We start from the raw sequence: 17,660 nt of genomic DNA on the forward strand, positions 1-17,660 counted from the left end.
TCCAAGGAAATTTGGGTCTTACAAATACAACAGGACAGCTGTACAAATGAATTCAGAGATACTGTGGCAGCAGACAAAATACCTTCAGAGGTTCAAGGCACAGAAAATTAATCTCAGGATTAAAAAAGGTAGTGGCTGCACAGTACCATCTCTTACCAAGAAGCTCTTTGCAAATGATACCTGCTGGGAAAGAGAAGTGTCACTGGACAGGTATATCAATTTATTACTCTATAGAGCATAGGAGTAATAGCCAAAACAAACAAAATAAACTCAGCAAACTACATCTGTGTGTACAACTTTCTCTTTTTATTGTTGTTGTGGATTTTTTTATGCTTTTTAACTTACTCCCTATCAGAAAAGGGCTTGTCACTCCTGGCCTCTGGCTTTCCCTTCCAGCCTGTGATGTACAAAGGGAATCTCAGACCTCAATTTCTGACTTCCTGTCCAGGCAGCATACTGACAGCACAAGGCACAGGAGAAAAGACTGGAAACCACAATTGTCCCATAAGCTTATTAAGTACTTCTTAGCATCAATAATAGTGACTGTCTTTGGTGGCTGAATATGGGATGGGTCCACAGTAGAGGCAGTCTCTGTATGATCTTTTCTTCAGGCCCTGCTCCTTTATTTGTCCCTGTATTTCCTCCCATAAATATTTTGTTCTTCCTTCTATGAAGAACTGAAGCATCTGTGTTTTGGTCTTCCTACTTTTTGAGCTTCACCAAGGTCTGTGAATTGTTTCTTGGGTATTATGAGATTTTTTATTTTTTTCTTTTTTTTGGCAAATATATGCTTATCAGGGAGTACATACCATGAGAGTTCTTTTGTTACTGGGTTACCTAACTCTTAATGAGTTCTATCCACTTGCCTATGAATTTCATGACATCATTGTTTTTAATTGCTGAGTATACACTATTGTGTAACTGAATCATATTTTCTGTATTCATTCTCCTGTTGAAGGACATATGTGTCCTTTCAAGCTTCTGTATATTATAAAAAAGGCTCCTATAAACATGCTGGAGCATGTGTCCTTGTTATATGTTGGGGCATCTTTTGAACATATGTCCAGGAGTGGAATAGCTAGGTATTCAAGTAGTACTATGTCCAATTTTCTGAGGAACTTCCAGATTGATTTTCAAAGTGGTTGTACAAGTATGTAATTCCACTAACAATGGAGAAATGTTCTTCTTTTTCCACTTTCTCAACAGCATCTATTGTCATCTGAGGTTTTGATCTTAGCAATTCTAACTGGTTTGATGTGAAATCTCATGGTTGTTTTGAATTGCATTTCCCTAATGACTGAGAATGTTGAACATTTCTTTAGGTGCTCCTCAGTCATGTGATATTCCTCTGTTGAGAATTCTGGTTAGTTCATTACCCCATGTTTAATAGGGTTCTTTGGTTCTCTGGAGTCTAACTTCTTAAGTTCTTTGTATATTTTGGATGTTAGCCCTCTATAAAATCTAGGGTTGGTAAAGACTTTGTCCAAATCTGTGAGTTGCTGTTTTGTTCTAAGGTCCTTTGCCTTACAGAAGGTTTTCAATTTTATGAGGTCCCATTTGTCACTTATTGATCTTAAAGCATAAGCTATTGGTGTTCCATCCAGAAAATTTCCCCCTGTGGCAATGTATTCAAGGATCTTTTCGACTTTCTATCCTGTTAGATAAATCTTATCTGGTTTTAAGTGGAGGTCCTTGACCCTTAGGGCAGGTTGGAGTGAGAGACCGGACATGTGTAAGAAAAGGTAAGGTTTGGTTAGCTCTAACTCTGGCAATCTCAGAGATTTGAGAATCGCAGAGCAAAGCTACTTGTTCCTGCCTATACCTGCTCTGAAACTGGTGACCACCATAACCTACAGAGAAGACCATGACTAATCAGGTAGCTTAACACCTGACTTTCTTCTGCATGTTAACAAAACATCTAGATATTCTTAGCCTTCAATGAATGACCTTTCTTTCCTGGCTATTCTCATGCCCTTTTTCCAAAAAGTATGTAATTTCTGGTTCACCCCAAATATGCTGTATTGTTTCACATTCATCCTCAACAAAGCAATATAAAAAAACAAAGATTATCTCAGAAAGTTGCTTCATTAAAGACCACCATGAGGAAGGCATTGAACTAAAAGAGTCATGTTTAAGACTTCTGAAGAAGGCTTTTCTCTTCTCCTACACCTCTATTAACTTACTCCCTATCAGAAAAGGACTTGTCACTCCTGGCCTCTGGCTTCCCCTTCCAGCCTGTGATGTACAAAAGGAATCTCAGACCTCCATTTCTGACTTCCTGTCCAGGCAGCATACTGACAGCACATGGGCAGAAGAGAAAAGACTGGAAACCACAATTGTCCCAGATCCCAATTAACTTTCTGGATTAAGGTGTAGTCCACCTTAATGAGATTCCACCTTATACCAGTCAGAATGGCTAAGAGTCAAAATTCAAGTGACAGCAGATGCTGGCAAGGATGTGGAGAAAGTGTAACACTCCAATGTTGATGGAATTACAGGCTGGTATAACCACTCTGGTACAACCAGTCTGGCAGTTCATCAGAAAATTGGACATAGTAATACCTGAGGATCTAGCTATTCCACTCCTGACTATACAGAAGATGCTCCAACATATAACAAGTACACACGTTCCACCATGTTCATAGAGGCTTTTTTATAATACCCAGAAGCTGGAAAGAACCCAGATGTCCTTCAACAGAGGAATTGATACAGAAATTGTGGTGCATTTACACAATACAGTGTATGTATATGCATCAGGTATTAAAAACAATGATTTTGTGTAATTCTTAAGCAAATGGATGACACTAGAAAATATGATTATGATTGAGGTTACCCTGACTCAGTGAAAAGTGGATAGTATCCCAAAATCTTGAAATACCCAAGATACAATTCACAGACCAAATAAAACTCATTAAGAAACACCAAAATGTGAATGCCTCAGTCATTCTTAGAAGAGAGCACAAAAGACTAACAGGAGGAAATACGGAGACAAAATGTGGATTGGAGACTGAAGAAAAGGTCTTTCAGAGATTGACACCTTCTGGGGATCTATCTCATATATAGTCAACAAACCTAGACAATATTGTCGATGCAAAGAGGTGCTTGCTGACAGGAGCCTAGTATGGATTTCTACTGGGAAGCTCTGCCAGAGCCTTAATGATATAGATTAAGATGCATGCAGCTAACCATCAGACTGAGCACAGGTTCCCCAATGGGGGAGTTAGAGAAAGGACTGAAGGTGCTGAAGAGTTTAGCAACTACATAGGAAGAAGGGTAATATCATCCATCCAGATTCCCAGAGATCCCAGGGAATAAACCACCAACCAAAGACTACACATGTAGTAATGGATGTCTCCAGCTGCAGATGTACAGATAATAGCTTTTTTGGGCATCAGTAGGACAAGAGGTCCTTGGTCCTGTGAATGCTAGATGCCCCTGTGTAGGGGAATGCCAGGGCAGGGAGACAGGATGGAGATGGTTGGTTTGTGGGGGAGCACCCTTATGGAAACAGGGAGTGTGGGAATGGAATAGAGGCTTTCTGTAGAGGTAAATAAGAAGGAGATAACATTGAAATATAAATAAAAAGTATCAAAACAAAAAGAAAAAGAAAGAAAGAGAGAGAGAGAAAGAATAAATACCATTCTGAGTGAAGTTACCCAGTCACAAAGGAACACTCATGATATGTACTCACTGATAAGTAGATATTAGCCCAAAAGCTGGGAATAACCATGATACATTTCATCTTATTGTACTCTATTATTCCTTATGATTGTTCAGTTATTTATCTCAAACAATCCTGAAAACTTTCCATGTCATATTAATGTTTAAAATTGAATACCTAATATTAAGTTAAAATATTATTGGCAAAAAATGATTTAATGCTCTCCATTATTCAATGTGTTTACTTTTAATGATGTCACTTTTTCCTAAATTGTAAGAAAATCAGCATTTTTTTCTGTCACACTATTTATTGACACTTATTTAATTCAAATAACCTGTTTATTAGGTTATTAAGTTTTCACTTAAATAGAGGTAAAGAAATAGCCAAGAGCTGAAAGTTGAATCTCAGAAGAGTTTTACAACTGAGAAGAAGGATCTATTCTTTTCTTGCTATGTTAATAGCTTATGGTATTTTCTCTAGAGTGTTACATTATCCTTTGTCTGTACAACCCAGTAAAGAATCTGCTATAGAGCCTAGGTGGAGTCAGAGCAGGTACAAGTTCTAATAACACTCCTGCCCTGACTGATTTATATCCCTGTGTTTCATAAAATGGCAGTAGACAAATGTCTTGGCAAAGTCATACTCTGATTCTCTTATTCAGGCTGTGGCCTACATCCTCACACACATATACATCCATGGTCAAACAAGAGATGAAGCTTTGTCACTCTTGTAAAACAATGGGAGAAAGAATTGGATATCTCCAAAGGGAGTAGGAAGATCATCCAGACATCATACACAGGCAGGATCTAGGCCTCATCAATCATATATAGCAGAGATGCATCTTGACTTTCATGTGGTTCATGAAGAACTGGAATGGAGGCTATAGCAAAAGCTGTTTCCTGTCCATGGGATATGTTCTACCAGCTCGGCTGCCTTGTCTGGCCTTTGGTGGGAGAGGAAACTTCTAGTCTTACAAAGACATGAAATACCAGGATCAGGGAGATACCCAGGGGAAGCCATACCTCTCAAATGAGATGAAGAGGGTGATAGAGAACAAATTGTGGGAGGGAAGAAGTGAGTGTTATGTAAAAAAAAAAATAAGTAAAGAATATTTAAGTCTTAAATAAAAATCCCTTTTAATGCATGCATCTTTCCAAAGTACTAGTGTTTGCACTGTTTTCTCAATATTTCCAGAAAGGAAGTTTTTCATTTCAGCCTTGATGCTTTATTCTTGATACAAGCATTTATTTCACAATGACACTGATTGCTTTACATATGAAGATATGGAATAGTTTATATTCTTAAATATTTTTAAACCATTTATATTTGTTTCTTTCAAGATTTAAAAAAAAGTGTTTTAGATCTTAAATAGGTGCATTACAAATAATATTTTAGAAATTATTATAAAATCAAATGAACATAGAAGAAAACAAAAATTATATTACCTAGATATAGGCTCAGTTGCATTTGAGCCTAACTGTAGTAAGACCTGAAGCATGGAGACTTATTTTACTTTGACAGCCTGTTCCCAGATTACACTTTAAAAAATGTATTCATCTTCTGTTTCTTGGAATTCAATCTTATATTTAGTGTGAAAAGATTCAGAATGTATAATAATATGTGATGAAGAGCTTTTGTCTTTATTACCATTAATCCGATTTTCAAAATCAATCTGAAGGCTTAATTTTCTTCTTAGACTTCACTGTTGAATTCATGCTCTTAGAACATGGTAACTCAGTGATAGCAAACAGAGTCCTTTGGGTATATGTTTACAGTGGTATAACAAGGTTCTAGAGTAATATTATTTATGACTTTTGATGACACTACACTAATTAGCATAATGGCTAAAACAGAACATATGTTCACAAGAAGAAATAGTGCAGGTGTTTTCCACATCATTGACAGTGTTTGTTGCATGATTTTTTTATAATAGCCATTCTGAATGTGATAAGATAGAATCTCCAATTACTTTTAATTTTTATTTCTGTCATTGCTAGTATGTTTATTGATGGTTGTCAACTTGATATACTTAAAGAGAGAGCATCAACAAAGAGTAATTGCCTCCAATAGATTGATCTATGGGTATGTCTGTGGAGAATTTTGGTTCTTGGTTGCTAACTGATGTAGCAATGTCCTGTGAACTGGTTTGGTAGGCAGGTGGAGAAAGGCTGCATAAGAAAAATTCTGAACCTCCTTTTGTCTCATTCAATAGAATACATATGATTTTCGCTTGTGAATCAAAGTCATCATTAATTAGGTCTTACTAAGGAATATATCTATTAAATGTCATTTGGTTGATTTTTTAAGACATTGTTTTCTTACTCCTTTGTACAATCATTCTCCTAGCATAACTTACTTGTATTTTTACCGTGTTGGTGAACTTATCCTTTAATTCAAATCCTTTCAGTATTCTCTGGTTGTCTGGTTGGATAATCATAAATCTGTTTAATCTTACATCATTTAACCTTAGAACTTAGAGTCAGCAGTTTTCCCACACTGGCATCCAAATGATGAGTTTAGAGTGTTTGGGGATTTAAAAATAGTTCTACATCACTGGATTGAATACTGTGGTTCAGCACACAACTTGAAATTGTTGGGATTGGGAACCAAATGAAAGCATAGGTGATGATTCTTTTAGTTGAGTAGACAAGTCCTCTAAATTTGTTTGGGTATTGCAGTACATAGGGGTGGTAGACTGGGCTGAAAATTCATTTAGGTCTTATATGAAAAGTTTGCAATTCTCTAAGTATGAGAATATAAAATATTATCTTTCAAAATGAAGAAATAAAAATGAGTAAGTAAAGATGTCTTGAAGAGGAATATTTGAGGTTCTAAAGGGTACAAGAAAATGAGTGAGTATATAGGTTTGTACAGAAATCAAGTTTGGGGCACCTCTATATAAATTATTTTTACTAGCAATAAATAATTTTCAGAATACCTGTTTTGAATAAATTTTAATACAAATTTTTACCACCAGCGCACATACATCAAACCTGGTCTGAAAATTCAGTGATTTTTATAGACAGTGACCAGTGCAAAAGATCCCACTGGACTGGAAATTCCAAATGAGAAAATCTTCTAACAGAGCTGAAAATGTTATATTCATTTTATACTGTTTATATTGTTAGTGTACAATGAAGGCAAAGAATGCTTTTGCTAGGTAAAAGAGTTCATGATATTAATCTAATCATAGCCCATTCTTCCACATAATTTTCAGTGTAAAATTAGAAAATTCACTCCAGAAGAGAGAGATAGAGAGAGAGAGAGAGAGAGAGAGAGAGAGAGAGAGAGAGAGAGAGAGAGAGAGACTATGAAAAAGCAAAAGGCTGATCTAATATGACCATAGATGAGTTTATTAGTTAATTTTTATTGTTATGAGAAAATTAAAGAGGGAGAATATTATTTTGGCTAATAGTTGGAAGTACAGTCCATTATACCAGCAAAGTCATGGAATAGAAACTTCAGGCAAGTTTTTACAATGTTTCTGACTTTAGATCTCATAGGCTGATGAGTACTGATTATTACCTAGTTTTTTTATTTTTCATCCTTCTTCCTTTTATCCAGTCCAAGATCCCAGACAATAGGATTATGTCACCCACATTTAGAAGGTGTCTTTTCTCTTTAAGCTTTTCTAAAATCTCAGTCATTGATATTTCCCAGAATGTGTCTAAATAGTAATTTAAATCTAGTGAAGCTGATTAGAAAAACTAGGCAGCAGTGACATTAAAAGAAATTCCAGGGACAGCAACCTACGTAGACATTTGAGTAGCACAGAATGAAAACACATGAAAATCAATGCCACATTTATTGACAGAGAGAATTATTATTTTGTGACTTCAAATGTCTTTTTGGCTATGTTATTTAGTTCATAATGTCGGCTTCCTAAAATACAGAATAATCTACGAAGAAAGCCTTATTTAGGTGAATCTTTAAGATTGGATAGCTTGTGCACCTATATGTAGGGGATTGTCTTGACTGATAATTTTGATAAAAAGACTTTCCTTGGATGAGAGTAGCAACATTTCATGAACTGAGTCCTATATTGCGTGAGTAAGGAAAGTTTGTTAAACAGCACTGAGCAAGTAGTAAAGACTGATTCATTTATTCTGTGTTAAAGATGGTGGCTGTGGTGCTGTCAGTTCAAGCCTTTTCCTGCAGTGATGGACAGTAACATGGAAATGCAAGCCAAATAAAGTCTTCCTCTCCTAAGTTGAAGCGAGTTTATCCCAGCAAGAGAAATAAAGTTGAAACACATGGCATTATATTTGGTTTCTACTAATAAAGCACCAGACTGAAATCAACATGGAGAAGGAAACGTATTTATTTTACTTTAGAGTTGTATTTATCATGAAAGGGAGTCATATCAGGAACTCAAGTCAGGTACCTGGCAAGGAGTATTGAAGTAGAGTTTATGGAGGAAAGATACTTACTGGCTTGTTTGTATGGCTTTCTGCTTTCTCTTATCATTGAGGATCACCTTGCCAAAAATTAATGGCACTGTCCACATACGTTGAACTTCCTATGTCAACAATTAATAAAGAAAATGTGTGTGTGCATATAGTCATATATATGATAATGACCTGAAATTATAAACTAAATAAAGATTTTATAATTACAGTGTTATACATCCATATATGTAATATATTAAGTGGATAGAATATTTGAGAACAAATATTATGCAGACACTTTAGGAGATATTCTCTACAGTGCTTTAACAAGAAAGCACTGTTAATAATTAAATTTTCCTACTCACAAATACACTGACAATACAATATACATGCCTAAGTTTAACGTCTTCCTACTCTGTAGAACTATTTTGAGATCACCTGTTTTTACTCTACATCCTGAGAATTCTTGCTGGGCTAGTAGAGAGAGTCAAGAGTTACACATCCGGCAGAGTTAAATAGGATTTCTCTCATGGCTTCTCTCTCTGTCCAAGTACTTGCCTAACACTTTTGTAAGTTACATTTCATGGAATCTTGTAACTGGCCACACTGCCAATTTATTTTCTAGATCTGAAATTTACATCTTTATCTCAAACCAAAGACTTCAGAAGATCATGAAACAATAGAATCTAGAACATTTTCAATAGCTTCAGAAAATGTAAATCAGCATGTCAATTTGAATGTCTCTTGCCACTCAAATACTTAAAATTTAGTTCCTGTTTTAATTTGAAATTACTAACAATAAACATTTTCTGTTCACATAGTATTTTAGGTTTGACTTTAGTTTTCTAAAAATGCAGATTTGGGGAATGGAATTAGCAATGCAAGGTGAACATAGTGTGAATTTAGCTGAAGATTATGCAAATGAAGGGAATTATAATTCTATCAGGATGTCATTACATGTGTCTACTTAGACACACATTTTCTGCTATGTTTAAGTTAAACAAAACACTAAATGACTATGTAGTATGACATCTCATTAATATGTTTCCATTCACATCTGTGCCTTTAGTATAAAAAAAAAAAAAAAAAAACATGGCTTCAGTGATAAGAGATTAGGTCCTTTAATTAGAAACAAATGACAAATCACTGTTAACCTCATGTGATGCTTTTTAAAACTTCCATCAAATATTCCTCTTAAAACATTATTAAACACAAGTTCCTCAGATCTACTTCCTAGAAAGTGCCATTTAACAAAACCCAGGCAGGATGTTAATACTGGGGCCCAATTACAGGTTGCCAAAGCATTTCCTGTGAGGGGATTGACAGGGGATCATTTTGTTATGGGGCCACCTCCAGTGTGTTGTGACAACCACTCATTACACCTCTAGGCTGAGCACTCAGCTGTAGGTTTCTACAAGATGCAAATAGCTCCAAATGGGTTCAATTTAGAGTGAGTGGATAATGTATCACTCACTTCTTTAAGGTAGAAGCTTTTAATTTCCCAAGAACAGGGAAGAGAGGAACATTTCACATTCTGGAACTAAAGATTTAGTTAACCAAGTGTGCATGAGAAATGGAGGCACAATAGCAGTATCTGTTGCATTATAAATAAAAACAGTACACCTGACTGGTTTCCTTGCAGCCTGAAGAAGAACACCAAGTGGTCAAGTGAGCATCACCTCTCAATAAATATAATTATCCACTTAAAAGCTCAGTGTCAAAAACTATCAACCTCTAAGTGATGCTAGGTTTTTCTCTTACCAAAGGAAATACTTACAAAGCTGCCGTAGTTAATTATAATAATACACAAAATGTGTATAAAACTCTGTTTGATCCAGGATAAAAATATTGTGGAAAGCATTTCATGGTTGGATTTTTAGTACTTCAGTGTGCTGGGGTTTTACCCCTCCGTGAGTTTCCTCTCAGTGTTCTAGGACTGCTTTTAGTAAGTGTTGCTAACAGTGGAACTCAGTGGGCTTTACTATAAGCTATTAGAAGAGTGAGTGGTGTACCTACCGGTATGGATAGGAAAAAGTCAATAAGCCCCTTTACAATTCTTGTGTTAACAAAGCTGCAGGGGAAGCCTGGGAGCAGCTGAACTGCCTGTGAAAAGAAAGTTGCTCTGTGCTCGGAGTCCATTAATGCACAGAATGTTCTTTTCTGTAAATCACCAGCAACATTTTCTATCAAACCTCAAATCCTCAGGATATTAATATTCCTTTGTTTATGAAACTACCAAGAAATTCATTACCCACTAGAAATTCTCATATATGAGATTATCTATAATGCATTATAAATAATTTCAATATGTCTGAAACAGATTTCAACTGAAAGGAGGAAAGGAAGTTTTCTTTAAGTCTGCCAAAAATATGAACTATGTGAAGTAATCATACTTCCCAAAGTTTGCTAGTGTTTAGAATTAAGCTTTAAAATTATTTTATGGTAATTATATTTTACACACCCAATTATAGATGTTATATAATTTTCACATATAAATATTAAATATCTTTTTATCTGAACATAGATACATATTAGGAAGTAATCTCAGAGTACAGTAGCAGGAAATAGCAAAGTGACAAAAGAAATAAAATCAATGATCAAAACAGCCACTTGGAAGTGAATTATTCGATTATTCTTAGGTTCTCTACAGTTGGTATTTGAAACTGCTTTGTCCAGTCGAGGAACAAAGGCGAAGGCAGATGCAAGTTACAGACTCATTTCCATCATTCACTGAGTAGTTTTTGTGTAATGATTTTCCAATACATTGTTAAATCAATGAAATGAAAAAGTCAAAAGTCAAGGAACAAGGCTATTGGGACCATATCATTGTTTGTTTGTTTGTTTTTATTTTTGTAGTAATATCATTCATCATTTTGAGGCAATTCAATGGATATTTGGACCAAGCTAATATTTTACAGATATACTTTACTATGTTTTATTTAATGATAAATGGCAAACAATACCCTAAATTATATGTATACTGAATACTTTGAACTGAAAGACATTGTAGAGACAAGTAATTTTGTGATTTCTGTCCTAATGGTTACCTTTTCCCCCCAAGGTACATACAAAGCAAAATTCATTATCATCCAAGATACCATGAAACCTTGTATAACATTCTCCCATATTAGCATTAGGCCCTGAAAGTGTTTATCTAATGTTTCTCACTTGTCTGGTAAGAGCTGCTCATGAAAAATTCTTTAACCTATTTAACGTAATAGTAAGTCATAAAATTCACATTTCAGGAGAAGTCCTGCCTTATATTAGGAATAAGAAATGCTATGCACAAAGAATTAGAACAACCTGAGGAAGCAGGCATTGTTGCATTTTCCCACCTAGCGTATTTCTATGATTACATCATATGCCATCTATCCAACCACATTTCTCCATGCCAGTACATTACACATTGATTGTAAGCATACCAATAGACAGATTTCCATCTGTCATCTTGTTACCATTTTAAAAGCTCCTCTATTATATATGGCTTAATTTATAAAATCTTTTATATTTTTTCTTGCTATACTCTCTTTTGTCATATGGTAATTGGCTGAGATCCTTATAATGAGTGAGAAAAATATTACTAATTTCTATACCTACAAGACATGAGCAGAAGTTTGATGTCATAACTGTTCAGTGTTCTTAATGGTTGGGATTTCTCTTACTTGAATGTGGCTATCTTCATATAGGCTGGTATGTAGTTTTACAAAAGATAAGTATAATAGTCCTCTTCAACCAAAAGAATAAAGGCATTGCCTTGTAGTCAGACAATTAAACTTCAAAAATATATTTCCAGATATTATATAAATTAGAAAACTATAGTTTCATACTTATTGTAAACTGCTGTACTACTGAACAAAATATTAACTGTAATAATTACTACTTATAAAAATTTATTTCTGTACTTAAAGTTTACAGAAGGTCTCAGGTAACTATATATTGGAAATCTTAATAATGATGCTACATTAAAGTACAGTATGTGAGGCAACAGCCATCATTTTTAAATACAAACTGCCCAGCCCAACCTGTTGGCACAGGCCTGTAGTTACACAGTAAGGGGATAAAGAGGTCAAGGGAATACTTCACTATGTAGCAAGATTGGCAATTGCATGAACTACATGATTCTTTCTCAATGTATGTGGAAAATTGTTTATAACCTAGAATAACTTGCAAAAAATAAAGATATTCGATAGAAGAAACTATTATAGCCCATAAATACATGAAAGGGAATTTAATGTTTTTAAAAGAATAATGTTTTAGAGGTACTACCTCATCAGATTTTAAGATACACTACAGAGTTCCAGTAATAGAAACTGCATGAAATTGAACAAAAACAGACTCATAGATCAAAGCAACCAAATAGAAGCCCAAATATGAGTGCTAAAATTACAAGCTCTGGTAACTGGCAAAAAAAGGCAAAGAAAGACAAAAAGGCACATTTGACAAAAAGGCCGCTTTAACAAATGATTCTAAGAAAGTAGCACCACTAAATGGGGAAGAGTGAAATTAGCCCCATATTTATTAAATACCTACATCACATGGATGAACGACCTCAATATAAAACATGAAATACAAATATAATAAGCATAAGTGACTCCAAGAATAATACAGGAAGCAAATCCTCAACGAATCTCATGAAACAAGACAGCTTCTGTACACTAGAGGAAACAACCAAGTGTGTGATGATGAAGTTAACATAGTAGGAATGAAACTTTGTAACCTAAAAGTTCAATATAGAATTAATATCTCCATCAAAATTCCAACTCAATTCGTATTGACATAGAAAGAACAATTTGCAAATTCATTTAAAATAACAAAAAAATCTAGGATAGCACAATCTTTTCTCAAAAGTAAAATAACTTTTGATAAAATCACCATCCCTGACCTCAAGCTGTATTAGAGAGCAATAGTAACAAAAACTGTATGGTATTGGTCCAGAGACAGGAAGATAGATTGATGGAATATTACTGAAGACTCAGAAATGAACCTACATAGCTATAATCACTTGAACTTTGACAAAAAAAGCTAACAAAATACAGTGGATAAAAGATAGAATTTTTAACAAATGGTGCTGGTCCAACTGGTGGTCAGCATGTAGAAAAATGAAAATTGATCCATTCTTATTGCCCTGTACAAATCTCAATTTTAACTGGATCAAGGACTTCTACATAAAACCAGATACACTCAAACTAATAGAAAAGAAAGTGGGGAAGAGCCTCAAATACATGGGTAATGGGAAAAATTTCCTGAACAGAATACCTATGGTTTATGCTCTAAGAACAAGAATCAATAAATGGGACCTCATAAAACTGCAACGGTTTTGTAAGGCAAAGGACACTCATTAAAACAAAATGTCAACCAACCAAATCAGAAAAGATCTTTGCCAATCTTACATCTGATAGAGGGCTAATATCCAATATATACAAGAACTCCAGATGTTGTACACTAAAGATTCAAATAACCATATAAAATATGGTGGGGGGAGCTAAACAAAGAATTCTAAACAAAGGAATATTGAATGGCCAAGAAGCAACTAAAAAAATGTTCAGCATCCCTAATAATCAGAGAAATGCAAATTACAACAATCCTGAGATTCCATATCACATCAGTCAGAATGGCTGATCTAAAACTCAGGTGACAACAGATGCTGGCAAAGAACATTTCTCTATTGTTGGTGGGATTGCAAGCTGGTACAACCACTCTGAAAATCCGTCTGGCATTTTCTTAAAAAACTGGACCTGAGGACCCAGTTTTACCACTCCTGGGCATGTACCCAAAAGATCCTTCAACAAATAACAAGGGTACAGGGTTGACTATGTTCAGAGCAGACTTATTTATAATAACCAGAAGCTAGAAAAAACAAAGATGTCTTTCAACAGAGGAATGGATATAGAAAGTGTGGTACATTTACACAATGGAGTACTACTTAGCTATTCAAAACAATGACTTCATGAAATACTTAGGCAAATGGATGGAGCTAGAAGCTATCATCCTGAGAGAGGTAACCTAATTACAAATAAACCACACATGCTATGTACTCATTGATAATTAAATATTAGCCCAAAACTCAGATTACCCAAGATACAATTCACAGACCACATGAATCTCAAGAAAAAGGGAAACCAAAGTGCAGATGCTTAAGTGCTTCTTAAAAGCTGGTACAAATATATTCACAGGAGGAAATAAGGAAGCATATACTGAAGCAAAGACCATCTAGAGACTGCCCCACCTGGAAATCTAGCCCATATTCAGCCACCAAACCCAGACAATATTGCTGATGCTGAAAAAAATCCATGCTGACAAGAACCTATTCTAGCTGTCTCCTGAGAGAGTTTGCGAAATTATGACAAATATAGAGGCATATGCTCACAGCCTACTATTGAACTGAGAACAGGGTCTCCAATGAAGGAGTTAGAAAAAGAATGAAGGAGCTGAAGGGGTTTGCAACCCCAAAAGAACAATGATACTAATAAACTAGAACTCCCAGGGAATAAATCATTATCTAAAGAGTACACATGGCTCTAGTTGCATATATAATGGAAGATGGCCTTTTGGGAAATCAATGGGTGGAGAATCCTTTGTCCTGCTATGGCTGGATGCCCCAGTTTAGTGACATATGAAGTCACAGAGAGAAGAGGGGGTTGGAGGGTGGGGGTGGGAGCACACTCCTAAAAGCACAGGGAGGGGGATGGGATGGGGGGTTGTGGAGGGGAAACAGGGAAAAGGATAACATTTGAATTGTAAATAAAATATCTCCAGTAAAAAAGGAGAAAAATATATGTTCACATTTTACTGGCAGTATTTTAAATTAAAAATTTTATTAGTTAAAACTAGGATAATAAACAATTTTGGATAAGGAGCATATCAAATATGAAAGAATTTGGCTAATCAAAATTCAGCAAAGAAGGGAAATAATAAATCAAGACTATAAGTTTGACATTCCCTATAAAGTGGTAGTGGTGGTTTAAATGGGTTGATATATTAGAATGCTTGCTCACTAATTGGTGGAACCATTTGAGAAGGATTAGGAGGTATATCATTGTACGGAATCACAGCACTAGAATGCAATTTAAGGGTTAAAGAGACCACAGTATAGCTACTTAGTGCATCTTTGCCTCCTGTTGCAGATAGGATATCAGCATCTAGGTACTTTTCCAGCACCATACCTGCCTGCTTTTGGTCATGATGGTCAGAGACTTAATTTTCTTTTCAAACTCTAAGCCAAAAATAAATTCTTTTTTTCTGTATGGTGTCTTTGTCATAGTAGGATGATGATGATGATGATGATGATGATGATGATGATGATGATGATGATGATGAAGATGATGATGATGATGATGATGATGATGATGATGATGATGATGATGTTGATGATAATCATGATGATCATGATGATGACTAAGACAGTTCCTGTTTTGAAATATTTGGCTGCAGACAGAATGCAAGAGAAATTTTCCAAAATTAAATTAAGCAGATATGACTCCAAATGTTTCCCCAAATTCCTGCACAGTTTCAGTTTCCAGACCATACCTTGGGAAGAAACACATAGAGCCTCTTGTCTCATTGTCAGAAACAATTGTGGAAATACAGGAAAGTAACACAAAAAAGACTGAGACATGTTGAAAAGAATGAAACTGAAGGGACATAAATCTCAGTGATTTTGCAAGAAATGTTCAAGTTTTTATAGATGTAGCCAGATATGACAGAACTGTCAAAAGTTTTCTTTAGCCATAAGGATGTCAAGTAGAAATAAATGCCCAGAACTGTTGAAGTTACACATATCTGATAGACCTTATTTGAAATAAATAAATATCACCGATTTCAGAATAATTTGCCACTAATGTCTAAAATACTCTCAGAATAAATACTGTCCTGCCCTGTTCTTAGTTTTTATTTTAAAAGACCCCAAAGCATTTAACTTTTCCACCATAGCTTCTAAATAATATTAGAAACCAGAATCAATAGTATGAATTTGAGAATGTCTGTGATGAACATAATAAAACTGTAAAACTCAAGAAATAATGACATAGAAGAGATCACAAAAGAGAATATTATAGGAGAAAAAGCTTAAAATATTGATAAGGTAAATTATTAAGTATATACTATTATTGAAAGGAGAGAAAATGAAGATACAAACCTCTCTGCCAAAACTTCTACACATGGAAATAAGTATATAAAATGAAGAAACCAAATCAAAGGTATTAACAAGAGATTAGAAAGAATTTGAATTTCAATAATAGTATTAGAAAAATTTCAGCATGAAGCACATTTGAATGTAAGGATTTTCAGAGGCATTAGTGACTTTTGGTACTAAATTCATATTCTCACAGCACAGCACGAACTACACAAATTCAACAAACTAAATGGTGTCAAGTTGCTGCCTTGTGGGGTTTGTGAGTTCAATAAACAGAGGACTTTTCTTAAAACAACAAAAGAGTCTATGTCTTTGACTTCCCCATTTCCATTGTCCATTCTTTCTGGTTCCTCAACATCTCCCATCTTTATCTTGGTTTGCTGTTGTTACATTTTTTAAAATAATATCCCAAAGTCATTTTTTCCACTTAAAAGAAATATAATAAAACATTCCCAGGGTTAAGAGGGACTCCGGGAAGCCATACTTCCAGAATTACAGGAATTAAAATGAAGAAAGATATTAATGAAATCTCAGAAGTAACAATTGGAAAAAGAAGAAATTTGTGAAAAAATTTAACTCTATATTTGACAAAAGTATATATTTTATGTTAATGAGTACTTGCCTGTATATTTCTATCTATCTATCTAACTATCTATCTATCTATCTATCTATCTATCTATCTATATATATATATACAAATATGTGTGTGTACATGTATGCTTTGTATGTTATGCATAGAGGCCAGAAGAAGGTAAATATAATTTTACCTTCTGGAAATATAATTTTAGAGAGATTCGAGTCATTGAGCTGCAGGTCAACTGTATCAATATAAATGTGGAAGGAAATTATTTTTTAAAAGTTTCAGATGTAATACAGGAGCAAAACACTAAACTTCTGAATGAGACAGACTTATTATAATGCAAATAAAACAAACAAACTAAAAATAAAAAACAAACCAAATCCTATACTTCTTAAACTGTGTCTCGAAAGTGGATAAAACTAATTTTTCACAAGATAAAAACATATATTATTACCAGATCTGAGAATTAAATGAAATACTAATTAAATTAAACATAAACAAAGACAGAGATTTGGATATAATGATTGTTACAAAACAAAGCAAAAGCATTTTGTTTGCTCACTCTGTTTTATATAAAAGACAATTAGGAGGTTTAAAATAATAACAATAAATAAATATTGTTTGTTGTAATATGGAATAATAATATCTTTGAGAAACTGCACTATGAATAGAAGTTCATTGTTGAAAAATTTCTTACATTCACTATAAAGTGGAAAATTGTAAACTAAAATCAAAAATTCAAAATTTATTCATTTTTCAGTTGAGAGATATCTAGGTTATCTCTAGTTTCTGGCTATTACAAATAAAGCAGCTATGAACATTTTTGAACAAGTATCCTTGAGGTATGGTAGAGAATTCTTTGCTATAAGTCCAGGAGTGGTATAGCTGGGTCTTTTGATA

Source organism: Micromys minutus, assembly GCF_963924665.1.
Source record: "Micromys minutus genome assembly, chromosome: 13".
In the NCBI taxonomy this organism is placed as follows: domain Eukaryota; kingdom Metazoa; phylum Chordata; class Mammalia; order Rodentia; family Muridae; genus Micromys; species Micromys minutus.